The following is a 14,860-nucleotide window of genomic DNA, read 5'->3' as shown; positions in this document are numbered from 1 at the left end:
TGATGGAACTCTTCTATATTTGCTCTGTGTGATATGGTAGCCACTGGCCACCTAGAGTTACTGAGCACTGCAGTTCAACTAATGCAACTGAAGAACTTAACTGAATTGAATTAGTTTGGATATGAACAGCCATTGGCAATCACACTGGACAGTGCAGCTAGATGGTTAGCAAGGATTTACACATTTTACTAGCTAAGTTTAATTATACCTCCATCAAGAAGTGTTGACCGTATTACCTAACAATGCACTATATTGATGAAGCCCGCATTCTGCTTTTACTCACTGTAATATGAAGAGACCACCAAAACAATCCAGAGAATAATGCTAAAGGCTTACGAATAGGTCAACCAGTGAATTACCAGACTTAGAAAATGCCATCTCCTCCCCGAAACTGACACTGACCTTTTCCATATTTCTCTCCCTTCGTTCTTGCTTCAGTGGTCCCTTTCCTTTTTAAAATTCCCACATCAGGGGCGCCTGGGTGGCGCAGTCGGTTAAGCATCCGACTTCAACCAGGTCACGATCTCGCGGTCCGCGAGTTCGAGCCCCGCGTCGGGCTCTGGGCTGATGGCTCGGAGCCTGGAGCCTGTTTCCGATTCTGTGTCTCCCTCTCTCTCTGCCCCTCCCCCGTTCATGCTCTGTCTCTCTCTGTCCCAAAAATAAAATAAAACGTTCAAAAAAAAAATAAATAAAAAATAAAATTCCCACATCAATGTATGCCTCTTTCATAGTTCTTGGCAGATTTTACCCTGTATTACTATTACTTACGCATCTGTTTTATGTCCCCTTCTAGACACTTTCAGTAGTGTAGGACTCAGAACAGAAATCTGGCTCAACCTGAAGCCAGCAGAAGACAGAAAATAATAAAGATTAGAGCAGAAATTAATGCTATCGAAACAAACAAACAAAAAAACCCAGTAGAACAGATCAATGAAACTAGAAGCTGGTTCTTTGAAAGAATTAACAAAATTGATAAACCACTAGCCAGTTTGATCAAAAAGAAAAAGGAAAGGACCCAAACAAAATCAACAATGAAAGAGGAGAGATCACAACCAAGACAGCAGAAATAAAAACAATAATAAGAGAATATTATGAGCAATTATATGCTAATATTTTAATCTGGAAGAAATCTGGAAGAAATGGACAAATTCCTAGAAACATATACACTACCAAAACTGAAACAGGAAGAAATAGAAAATTTGAACAGACCCATAACCAGTAAGGAAATTGAATGACTAATCACAAATCTGTCAAAAAACAAGAGTCCAGGGCCAGATGGCTCTCCAGGGGAATTCTACCAAACGTTTAAGGAAGAGTTAACACCTATTCTCTTGAAGCTGTTACAAAAAATAGAAATGGAAGGAAAACTTCAAAACTCTTTCTATGAAGCCAGTATTACCTTGATTCCAAAACCAGACAGAGACCCCACTAAGAAGGAGAACTATAGACCAATTTCCCTGATGAACATGGATGCAAAAATCCTCAACAAGATATTAGCCGAATGGCTCCAACAATACATTAAAAAAATTATTCACCACGACCAAGTGGGATTTATATCTGGGATGCAGGGCTGGTTCAATATCTGCAAAACAACGTGATTCATTGCATCAATAAAAGAAAGGACAAGAACCATATAATCCTCTCAATAGATGCAGAGAAAGCATTTGACAAAATACAGCATCCTTTCTTTCTTTTTTTTTTCAATATATGAAATTTATTGTCAAATTGGTTTCCATACAACACCCAGTGCTCATCCCAAAAGGTGCCCTCCTCAATACCCATCACCCACCCCCCATCAACCCTCAGTTTGCTCTCAGTTCTCAACAGTCTCTTATGCTTTGGCTCTCTCCCACTCTAACCTCTTTTTTTTTTCCTTCCCCTCCCCCATGGGTTTCTGTTAAGTTTTTCAGGATCCACATAAGATTGAAAACATATGGTATCTGTCTTTCTCTGTATGGCTTATTTCACTTGGCATAACACTCTCCAGTTCCATCCACATTGCTACAAAGGGCCATATTTCATTCTTTCTCATTGCCACATAGTACTCCATTGTGTATATAAACCACAATTTCTTAAACCATTCATCAGTTGATGGACATTTAGGCTCTTTCCATAATTTGGCTATTGTTGAGAGTGCTACAGCATCCTTTCTTGAGAAAAACCCTCAATAAAGTAGGGATACAAGGAGCATACCTTAAGATCATAAAAGCCATATATGGATGACTCAATGCTAATATCATCCTCAAAGGGGAAAAACTGAGAGCTTTCCCCCTAAGGTCAGGAACAAGACAGGGATGTCTACTCTTGCCACTGTTCTTCAACATAGCATTGGAAGTCTTAGCCTCTGCAATCAGACAACACAAAGAAATAAAAGGCATCCGAATCAGCCAGGAGGAGGTCAAACTTTCACTCTTCGCAGATGGCATGATACTCTATATGGAATACCCAAAAGATTCCACCAAAAACCTGCTAGAACTGATTCATGAATTTGGCAAGGTTGCAGGATATAAAATCAATGCACAGAAATTGGTTGCATTCCTATACACCAACAATGAAGTGACAGAAAGAGAAATCAAGGGATCGATCCCATTTACAGTTGCACAAAAAACCATAAAATACCTAGGAATAAATCTAACCAAAGAGGTGAAAAATCTATACACTGAAAACTATAGAAAGCTTATGAAAGAAATTGAAGAAGACACACACAAAAAAAATGAACAAAGATTCCATGCTCCTAGATAGGAAGAACAAATATTGTTAAAATGTCAATACTACCCAAAGCAATCTACACATTCAATGCAATACCTATGAAAATAACACCAGCATTCTTCATGGAGCTAAAACAAATAATTCTAAAATTTGTATGGAACCACAAAAGACCCCGAATAGACAAAGCAATCTTGAAAAAGAAAACCAAAGCAAGAGGCATCACAATCCCAGACTTCAAGCTATAATACAAAGCTGTAATCATCAAGACAGTATGGTACTGGCACAAGAATGGACACTCAGATCAATGGAACAGAGTAGAGAACCCAGAAATGGACCCACAAACATATGGCCAACTAATCTTTGACAAAGCAGGAAAGAATGGAACAAAGACAGTCTCGTCAGCAAGTGGTGCTGGGAAAGCTGGACAGTGACATGCAAAAGAATGAACCTGGACCACTTTCTTACACCATACACAAAAATAAACTCAAAATGGTTGAAAGACCTCAGTGTAAGACAGGAAGCCATCAAAATCCTTGAGAAGAAAGCAGGCAAAAACCTCTTTGATCTTGGCTGCAGCAACTTCTTACTCAACATGTCTCGGGAGGCAAGGGAAACAAAAGCAAAAATGAACTATGGGACCTCATCAAAATAAAAAGCTTCTGCACAGTGAAGGAAACCATCAGCAAAACTAAAAGGCAACCAACTGACAGAATGGGAGAAGATATTTGCAAAAGACATATCAGATAAAGGGTTAGTATCCAAAATCTATAAAGAACTTACCAAACTCAACACCCAAAATAACAAATAATCCAGTGAAGAAGTGGGCAAAAGACATGAATAGACACTTCTCCAAAGAAGACATCCAGATGGCCAACCGATACATGAAAAAATGCTCAACATCACTCACCCTCAGGGAAATACAAATCAAAACCACAATGAGATGCCACCTTACACCTGTCAGAATGGCTCACATTAACAACTCAGGCAACAACAGATGTTGGCGAGGATGCAGACAAAGAGGATCTCTTTTGCATTGTTGGTGGGAATGCAAGCTGGTGCAGCCACTCTGGAAAATAGTATAGAGGTTCCTCAAAAAACTAAAAATATAACTACCCTACAACCCAGAAATTGTACTACTAGGCATTTATCCACGGGATACAGATGTGCTGTTTTGAAGGGACACATGCACCCCCATGTTTATAGCAGCACTATCAACAATAGCCAAAGTATGGAAAGAGGCCAAATGTCCATTGATGGATGAATGGATAAAGAAGATGTGGTATATATATATATATATATAGATATAAATAATAGAAGTACAATTGAAAGAGAAATATAAAAAAAAAAACATATATATACATAGACAATGGAGTATTACTCAGCAATCAAAAAGAATGAAATCTTGCCATTTGCAACTACGTGGATGGAACTGGAGGGTATTATGCTAAGTGAAATTAGTCAGTCAAAGAAAGACAAAAATCATATGACTTCATTCATATGAGTACTTTAAGAGACAAAACAGATGAACATAAGGGAAGGGAAATAAAAATAATATAAAAACAGGGAGGGGGACAAAACAGAAGAGACTCATAAATATGGAGAACAAACTGAGGGTTACTGGAGGCATTGTGGGAAGAGATACGGGCTAAATGGGTAAGGGGCACTAAGGAATCTACTCCTGAAATCGTTGCACTATATTGGATGTAATATATGGGATGTAATATATTGGGTATAATATATTGGATGTTCTACTAATTTGTATGTAAATTTTAAAAAGTAAAATTAAATAAAAAAAAGAAATCTGGCTCATCTTTGTATTTCTTAGAGCACCTAGAATGATAAAGTTATACAATCAATATTGTATAGTGGCTAGATGTATGAAACGTCTGTCGTCCTGTGGAGGCTAACAACCTGAAGATGACTATCAGGTGGAGGTCTTCCAGAATCTCCACTGTCTGGCCAGAGCTTAAGTAATATGTGTGACCTCATCCTGGAAAGGTTACCTTTGATTTCTGCTCACAAGTCGCTCTGGTGAACTCTGACTTCACACTCATTTGACACAGCCTTCCTCTGTAACCAGTTTGAATATTTCCTCTGCTTTGTTCTATTTCCTCCTTTTGCCATTTTTGACTCTAAAGTTACTTTTGGTGAGATTAGTTTTGGTGGGAAGGCTGTTGTCTTCAAGTTTATATTTTTATAGAGTGTTATGGTAAACTACTAGGACCCATTAGAGGAACCTCCATTACATTCTTTTTTATTGTTAAATCTTCAGCGAATCCCCTTTCCAGATGGATTTTTCAATGTCTAAATTGCAATCCGTAGCAGTTATGAGTTGGTAAATTTGTGGCGTAATTAAACAAAAACAACCACACAGTGAACATCAATGTTGCAGGCCAGAGCAAACAGGTGAACACACATTGTTTAATGACTTAGTGTGCTGGGGTTACAAATGCAATGATATTTCCATGCTGGTTTCTGAACTGTCTCTGCTGAACATCTGTGTGCTAGGAATTATCCGTGCTCTGTCCCTTTGACCTGTTTCATTTGAACTATTCTGGATGTGATTTTTTTTTTTTTAGCCATTAAATGGAAGTTCAGGGTGTGAATCACAGCTGGGCGATGATAGGTAATTGGACAGGGAACTTACCAGGGGCATGAGAGCATCAGAGATCCCATGTTCTCAAAGGAAAGAATTTTTTTCAGAAAAAGGAAAGTAATATTGGGAAGGGACTTTTTTTTTTTCTCCCCCTGGAGAAAGAAAGTAGATTTTTCAAAGAAATTCTGCTTCAAAAATGGGCCAAATGTTTTAACAGAGTGCTGAAGATTACGGAGCCAAATAGTAAATCACAGTATTTTCTCAACACTTAAATTAATGAATCTATTCAAAGCACATGCTATGGGAATTGGATATGGAAGGAGATAATCTATCCTTCACCATGGGATACTTTGTCATGATGGAAATCACAGCACTCAGTAGCTACAACTCTTTCATGCATAATGACTCAATATACTTTTAGGAAATGAAAGTGGGAAACCATTGCAGCACTGTCTTTTAGAACTATTCCTTTTAGGTTTATAAGTGTAATAGACACTTTCTTTTGATTGGGAAAAGATGATGTTTTTGGCCAATTGCACAAAAGAGTTTCTTTTCCCATGCATATTATCAAAGTATTTGCACTTAAAGAACAGAGCCAAAGTAAAATGTGTATTTGTCCCACAAAGAGCACACTCCAAGGATGGTGAGATGTGAATAGTTTTTAGAGTATGCCAATGGGGTTTTAACACACAATGGACAGAGAGCACTCGCTTAGATTCATTTAGCAATGCACTCAGCCTTGACCCTGGTCCCAGGACAGCAATTTTGAACCAAGCAAAATAAACAGTATATTAGTGAATGGAAGATATCAGGGTGCTTCACAGGTTTCAGTTTTACCCAGTAAATATTTGTGTAGCAATTTTCAATTAAAATTTCTGATAGAGTTGGGGCACCTGCGTGGCTCAGTGGGTTAAGCATCTGACTTCAGCTCAGGTCATGAACTCGCAGTTCATGGGCTGAGCCCCGTGTCAGGTTCTGTGGTGATAGTTCAGAGCCTGGAGCCTGCTTGGGTTCTGTGTCTCCCTCTCTCCGCCACTCTCCCACACGCTGTCTCTTTCTCTCTCTCAAAAAAAAATTCTGATAAATTTTATTCAAAAATTAAATCATTTTAATCTTATTAGCTATATATTTATGATACACACTGTAATGTCACTCAGAACTCAAACCACTTTACCAAATACCATCTTGCTCAATTTTATGATGTGGCCAAATGGAAAAAATAAATTGCCTTAAAAATAGAGAATTTCAAATGGAAATATATTTCCCTGAAATTTGTGAGTCTTGCTTTGATGAGTTAATTCCTTCCCAGTCCTTAAATCTTTCTCAGTAGTTTGTTACTAGGAGAAATATTTAGCATATGGTTTAAGAGCCGATAGTTTGGTAAATAGTTGACCTAAGGGTTTCATTTGGCCCCAAGCTTAGGATGAGTCAACAGTGTGACACAGATGGTGAAAAAATAGATCTTACATAGCATTAACAGAAGTATCATCTCCAGATGTTCTCACAATACTCTGGAAATACTAAAAGGACATTGACAAGATGATGAGTTTCTGCAGGAGGGGTGACCAAGAGGGTGGGGGGATTTAAAAGCCTTATCATCTGGGGGCGCCTGGGTGTCTCAGTCGGTTGAGCGTCCGACTTCAGCTCAGGTCACGATCTCGCGGTCCGTGAGTTCGAGCCCCGCGTCAGGCTCTGGGCTGATGGCTTAGAGCCTGGAGCCTGCTTCCAATTCTGTGTCTCCCTCTCTCTCTGCCCCTCCCCCATTCATGCTCTGTCTCTCTCTGTCTCAAAAATAAATAAATGTTAAAAAATAAATTAAAAAAAAAAAGCCTTATCATCTGAAGAATGGTTGATGGGATGGAGCATATAGAACTCAGAAAAATATAAGTTTAGGTGATTATAGTTATATTCTTCAGATATATACATATACATCTATCTATTTCTATATATACACCAATATCTGTATCTATATCTTATTAATGGGAGAGTAGACTCACTCTATATGGCTTCAACAGGCAGAACCGGATCAATGGTTGGGAGATAGATGTTTCAGCTCCATTTAGTGAGGTCTCACTGACCATCAGAGGTAATAAATGGAAAGGGGTTTTTTAAATAGAAGTGAATTGCTGTTGATGATAGTGTCCAGGAAGAAACTGAGGAATTACCTACCAGTGATTTCATAGATAATATTTATATCTTAGGAGATAGATCATCCTTGATGGCCTCTAATCTCACAATTCTAAGATACTGTAGATTCTTTAATAATCTTTTATTTGTTATTTATTTCAGATAAATCTCTTTCATTAATTTTATTAAGCTAAGGAAAAGAAAAATGTAGATACATCTTTTATAATAGACGCATTGAATACTTAGCAAAACATTCAGAACAACTAGAAATATTTCTGAGTATGACTCTGGAAAAATGAAGGTAAAAGCCAATAATAATTGTGTCTTTAACTGCCTTTAATTCAAATCAAACCACTAAAAATTCACTTTATGAACTATATTTTTATCTCTAAGCCATTTGAGTTTTTTATATCAGAACTCCGGACAACTCTAGATTGGGGTCTGGGTTAAGAAGTTCCAAATGAGAGAGCCAGATGTGGGCAAGGCAGGGGGCTTGACTCGGTGTCAAGTTAGGAATATTCAGGAGCCAGGCAGGCAAGCAGGATGGTGAACAAAACTATTAGAGGGTAAGTCAAGGGGATAACCCAAGAGTCCTTCAATCATGAAGCAATCCTTTTTCCCTGGAAGAAAGGTCCTTGTTGGGGCCTACAAGTGGATGCAGGAAGTGCAAGAGCCCGGCGGCAGCCGGCCCAGGTAGCCGCAGTCATATCACTGCTCCAGCTGTGCTGGCTGCCAGGTATCTGACAAATTATTTAATACCTGGAATTCATGGGACTAAGTTTTTATTCAAACATTTCACAATAGTGAAGTCCTGCTGAGCACAGTTTCCATCTGCAGCTCCGCATCATGTCTTCCTATGGCTGTCCATGACACGTCTTTCCTCAAGTGCCCCACATGGCTCCTGACTGCGGGTCTTGAACACAAACACTACAGACAGCTGGAGCGCCAGAGTGCCAAATGAGGCAACTTATACTCTTTTTTTTTTTTTAATTTTTTTTTCAACGTTTATTTATTTTTGGGACAGAGAGAGACAGAGCATGAACGGGGGAGGGGCAGAGAGAGAGGGAGACACAGAATCGGAAACAGGCTCCAGGCTCTGAGCCATCAGCCCAGAGCCCGACGCGGGGCTCGAACTCACGGACCGGGAGATCGTGACCTGGCTGAAGTCGGACGCTTAACCGACTGCGCCACCCAGGCGCCCCAAGGCAACTTATACTCTTAAATAATCGTCCTGCACTTTGACTCGAACCTTGGGTAACTTTCCACGTTATGTTTTATCAGTATGTAGAACCAGACAGAAAACAGGACCTCTGGGATCCTGTTGAAGGTTCATTTGCCCCTTGTTAACCGGTTTCATTCATTGCGCCAATTTAGAATTGATCGGTACTTTCTGTATAGTTTGCATTCTCATTGGGTAAGCTTAGAGCTTCTTCCTCACTTTTCCCTATTCAGTTCATCCGTTAACGCTATCATCAGAGTTCATGTTTTATTTTATTTTTTTTTCAACGTTTTTTATTTATTTTTGGGACAGAGAGAGACAGAGCATGAACGGGGGAGGGGCAGAGAGAGAGGGAGACACAGAATCGGAAACAGGCTCCAGGCTCTGAGCCATCAGCCCAGAGCCCGACGCGGGGCTCGAACTCACAGACCGCGAGATCGTGACCTGGCTGAAGTCGGACGCTTAACCGACTGCGCCACCCAGGCGCCCCCAGAGAGTTCATGTTTTAAAGGCCAGATATAATTATGTAGTTCCTTGGCTAAAAATCATCTGTGGTTCTTCACTGTTTACTTCTTAGCAAAGCAGTCAAGTGGCATTTCTCTGCCACCTGTCTTATGCTTTGCGGACTCAGATTTTACTCACGTTACATAAATACAACATGTGGGTTGACACCTCTGTGTTTGTTTTTTCATGCTGATTTTTACTATTGGAATGTCTTTTCCCTCTTGCTTTCTTCCCTGCATCTTTCTCCTCCACCTTTCTGCTGGATGACATATCGCTTATCCTTCCCACCTGAACAAAAGTCTACCTTCTCTGGAAAGTTGTAACTGACTTTTAAAAAAATTAATTCTTACCGCCTTTGTGTTCCGATGTCTGCCTCTCTATTGGTGAACACGGTCATATTGTAATACAATTTTGTTCTGTATGAACCTTTCTGCCTTCTAGACTGTGAGCTCCCTAAGAGTAGGGACAATGACATTTATTTTTTTTAGTTTCGGAGTCTGGTACATAACAGATATACACTAAGTAATTTTTGAATACTTATTGAGCTGTATTTGTTCACTATTATCATTTCTTGGTCCCTTCTGGCTCTAAATGCCCATGGTTCTCATTGGCACTATGGTGATATAAATATTATTATACAGTTCAGATGGAATTTCTCCACTGAACAAAGTCTTAATAAATGGCCAGTTAAATTGCCTTGTGGCTTGCTAAATAGAAAAATCCCAGTCCAGAAACTGTATGCTACTAGGTTAGTTTAACATTTATTGGCTTTCCAAAGTCTATATGGCTTTTGGTTGTTGAAAGAGAGACTACTGGTCTCTTCCTTCTCTGTAGGATTCAACTATGGTTTTTGTGGAGACACCATGGGGACATAGACAGACAGTGGGTCTACATGTATTTTGTGAGACTTCTTCTCTTGCTGCCTCCCTACTCCTAATCTTGATAAAAATGGAGTATAAGTATGAGAGGTATATGAAGTTATTTGTCCCATCCAGCAAAATGAATTCCCCACGAGTGGATAGTGTCACAATTATATGAAATGAGTTGGCTAATGTTGATAAACATCTGTGTGATATTTTATTATTTCATGTATTTACCATTAAAAAAAAAAAGCATTCTTAACACTAGAATAGGTCTGGATAGCAGCCTAGAAATGAATGTCACCATTAAATACCAGAAAAAGGTGATCTCGTGGCAGTTGTGAATGGCCAGGGAAAATATGTTCCATTCTGGCGGTCAGCATATATACATCGAGTCTGAAACACACAGGAATTTACTCCTTCCTCCATCCATGTTCCTTCAAAACAATGGCAAGCTCATATCTGACATCAAGTGTTTCCTCTTGGGTTTTGCCTAAGCCCCAACTTATTATTTCTGGCATCTTTCTCATCAGTGCCTAGCAGTTGCAGCAGCAGGATTTGGCCAATAATGGCTCTGGCCAATGGGTGTAACTGGAATTGAGGTAAATTCAGAAGGTTCATCTGTTTATCATAGCAGCACCCAGCGGTAGGTCTGTTAGCATTTCCTTTCAAAACTGTCTTGCTGAGAGGTTTGAAGTTTGATCTTTTCAATTTTCCACTGGCTTAAAATTCATCATCAGAGATATTTGGTTTTTCTATTAAAATCTAGGATGGTCAAAACTTTCAGAAATACTGTTTGGTGAATAATTCTTCACTGGATTCAGGGTGTGGGGAAAGAAATAAGACCTACTTAGTCTTCCTATTTCTCTTTTGTGTGATTCAGATTATTAAGGGTATAAACATTTTGCCATTGTGTCACTTGGAGGGAATGAGTAGTGACCTAAGGGAGAAGGTCAATTTTCTTAAAAATTTATACCAAAGCTACTCTACTGGATGAGGGTTTTTAACTATACCCTTGTTTATAATCTTTACTACATAACACTAAATTGACAACAGATTCATTCTATTGCCTAAGGACCGGGGCTTTTAGGTTGCTTACTATTCTCATTGATCTGAAAAAAAGATTTATATCAATCTTTCCCGTGAAGTACTACAAGAATTTGGCAGAGGCATCCTATTGCATGAGTGTCAGAGTAAATCTTGGCGTGTTCATGTCCATCAGAGTTCACCAGTGTGGCTTTAGTTCCACCACGAGAATATAAGATCCAAAAATAAGTATCCCAGATTCCAAACATCTACCAAGGAGTCTCTGGGCCTCTTTGAAGTAAGAGCTACCACTTATTGAGTACTCTCACATTCAAGAAATGGCACTAGACATTTCTTTTGATTGCTTTACTTTATCCTCACAGCAGCCCTGCAAGATGGGGATATTATCCACATTTAGCCAATAAGTAATGTGAAAGGCTCAGAAAGGTCATAAAGAGGCATATAAAGGCATAGAGGCAATAAAATGAGGCACAAAAATCAAGATTTCAGTATATTTGACTCCAAGTCCTATGCTTTATCTTCTATAGCAAGCAGCCACTACGTATTGCAAAATTGCATATGTACCATAGAAATTGACCTTTTAAAGAAATCTTACCCAATTTGTTGTGGGTAATTACCAAAACTTTTTTTGTTGTTGAAACATATTTTAATTATTTGAGATGTTGTACACTATATATTCTAAGAGATGATCTGATTCTAGTATTCCTATTGTATGGCCTAAATAATTTCTTAACTAGCGCCCATGGATAAGTTTCATGGAATCAACAACATCCTTTGCAGTTGAAGGCCCATTTCATGTGTATTTGCAAACATGCATTTTTAAAAGGGCCAAATGTCCAGTCCCTCATCATATTCCTTGGGGGGGAAAGTTTAAGGATTATTGCTCTAAATAGTTGGAAAATTTACTGCTTAAAAATAAAGGGGCATATTTCAAAAATATTTCCACTACTTCAGAGAACTTACAGCAACATTTTTCTACTCCTTTCCCTGTTGAAATAGATGGAAATTTGGGAAAAAAGGAAGGAGAATCTGGTAAATGACATTGAAGAATTTTTAAGATTGCAATATTTATTGGAACCACCCAATTTGACCTGTAAATCCTGGAAATTAGGCTTTATCTCTGTGGCCAATAAAATTAAACTTGTCTATAATTATCTACTAGGAAGTTGGTTCTGTAATTTATATAGTCCAGACCTGAGTCAGCTGCTAACACTTAAGTGTAAAAGTGCTGTGTGCAACACGCAGGAAGTCACAGGAGAAGTGAGGTTACTCAGTGCCTCTGAAAAGAGAGAGCTGGAAGGGTGGCTGGCTCAGGCTGCCTAGTTATTGAGATTAGGTGGGTTTTGGCTGCAGGATTGAACCCTTGGTAGGCTGCACAGCCACAGTCCTCAGAGTGGTCCACAAATTCCTGAATGTATATGATGACTATCTCAAGGGCATGAGAGAACATCTATAGTTTTATGGAAACCAATATCCAAATCTTCAATTTTCATTAATCATCCCTAATGTGGGCCAGTCTGAGAACGACCCTTTCTTGCCTGTCTGTTCGCAGTCACCCAGTTTGTACTTCACCAAAAAAGGAAAAAGGGGCATAATCCTCGCCCATGCCTATTCTCACCACGGTGAACTGTCCGGAGTGGGAGAATCTCCAGAAGGAAATGAAGGACTGAAGGAACAGCAATAAAGCAGTTGGTAGTGAGAAAGGGAATGATAAATTGGTATGGTCAAACCCTTTGAAATGTAATCGTTTTCCAAGTACAGTAAAACCTTGGATTGTGAATAACTTGTTCTGTGAGTGTTCCACAAGACAGACAAGCATTTCTAATAAATTTTAACTTGATAAACAAGCAGTGTCTTGCAATGCTAGCAGTACATGAGGCCAAACGTCACATGATCACAACTGAGCCAATTGTTCTCTTTTTCTCTCACTGGGGATTGTGGGTGATCATCTCCCATGCTCGGATGCTGGTCTCAGGTCATGGTGTTTGGCAGAAAACAGTGAAATTTCCAGAACATTGGAAAGTGCCCACAACTGGCACAACTGTGTTTGTTGTCACTTCAAAGCACCTATGGACAGTCCTTTGCTTTTCCGTACAAGAGTAAGGTTAGGAATACTTTGCTTCATTCTAGGTCATTGGATAGGTTCCTTGTTAAAGTTGCACGGAAAGAAAAAGCTTCCATTGAGCCAATAGATAGCAGTGATTCTGTTAGTGGTAGTGAAAGTCGTCCTACATAATAACTCTTCTCTCTCTTGTCTCCCTCACACTAGCCACGAAGGTTAATTTGTTCATTTTTCTTTATATTTTGTATTTTATTTATTATTTGGTATTATATTACAATATTATAATCATTTTTATGTGGATTTTTGGGGGGTTGTGGAACAAATTATCTGAATTTCCATTATATTTTTTTATGAGAAAATTTGCTTTGATATTCAAGGGCTTTGGATCACAAGCATGATTCTGAGATGAATTATGCTCACAAACCAAGGTTTTACTGTATTTGCTTACAACACAACTGAAAGAGAACGTAATCAAGTCATTATATTACATCAAAGAATTATTTTTTTGTAAGTAGACGTACCATGTGATTTTTGGCCTGTAAATGAGAAGGAATTTAGAGAATTAAGGAACACTACTGAATTCTTTTCATTCCTATCTATTTTTTTTTAAATTTTTTTTTCAACGTTTATTTATTTTTGGGACAGAGAGAGACAGAGCATGAACGGGGGAGGGGCAGAGAGAGAGGGAGACACAGAATCGGAAACAGGCTCCAGGCTCCGAGCCATCAGCCCAGAGCCTGATGCGGGGCTCGAACTCACGGACCGCGAGATCGTGACCTGGCTGAAGTCGGACGCTTAACCGACTGCGCCACCCAGGCGCCCCAATTCCTATCTATTTTTTAATGAGTTTTTTTCTCCCAGTGTTTTGTTAAATAAGGAAAGAGTAATAAAGCGGCTGCAGGCCTTCTAGCAATAAATAATATTTATCCTTGAACATGTAAGCTAATTTCAACAGTCCCATCCATTTCATGAAAAGATGCATTTCCAAAAAAAAAAATGCTTTTTATAATTAGCAATTATGTATTCATTATTAATATGTATATTGTTTTAATCAATTGTCTACTACTATTAATAGTACTGATAACTCAATCCAGAAGAAAAATCATTTAAAACTTACAGCCTTATAATCATAGAAAAGTTTAAAAATCTCTAATTTCAATTTCTGTACATATTCTATAGAGAGCAAAGTGATAGCATGAAAAAGAGTGTCAAGCTTAAAAATAATATTTAAATAACATTTTCTAGTACATGTGGAAAGGAATGAAAGTTCAGTGAAAAAATGGAATAGTGTGAAATTGCGGTCTGTTAAAAAAGAGATTGTCCTCTGTTTTCTACATGGGTAATGGCCAGTGAGTATCAAATATTTTTGGTATTAGATTTAATTGGATACATTTAAAAGAGCAATGAAATAGTACTGCAGAAATGTTTATATTTATAACACACTATTCCTTACATCCTCTAAAACCAGTGGGGGTGGATGGTAAATTTGTAACAAGTACCCCAGGGGGTCAGAACCCCCGGTTTGTAGCATTTCCTGATTTCCATGGTGTAAATATTTCCACCATAGCTGATTTCAAGCTATCAACAGTTTAACAACTGAATGGCAAAATTCCTGAAAACTTAACAAAGCTATATAAGCCAGTTCCAGCACACTGTTTATAACATAACACTGAGTGTCAAAATAAAAATGTGTGAAGGCTATATCATTTTCAAATCCCTTCATTTGGAAGCCTTGC

The sequence above is a fragment of the Herpailurus yagouaroundi genome, unplaced genomic scaffold (genome assembly GCF_014898765.1).
Source record: "Herpailurus yagouaroundi ecotype Mexico unplaced genomic scaffold, PumYag 28, whole genome shotgun sequence".
NCBI classification, from domain to species: Eukaryota; Metazoa; Chordata; class Mammalia; order Carnivora; family Felidae; genus Herpailurus; species Herpailurus yagouaroundi.
The sequence above is the reverse complement of the archived record's forward strand: the minus strand, read 5'-3'. Positions refer to the sequence as shown.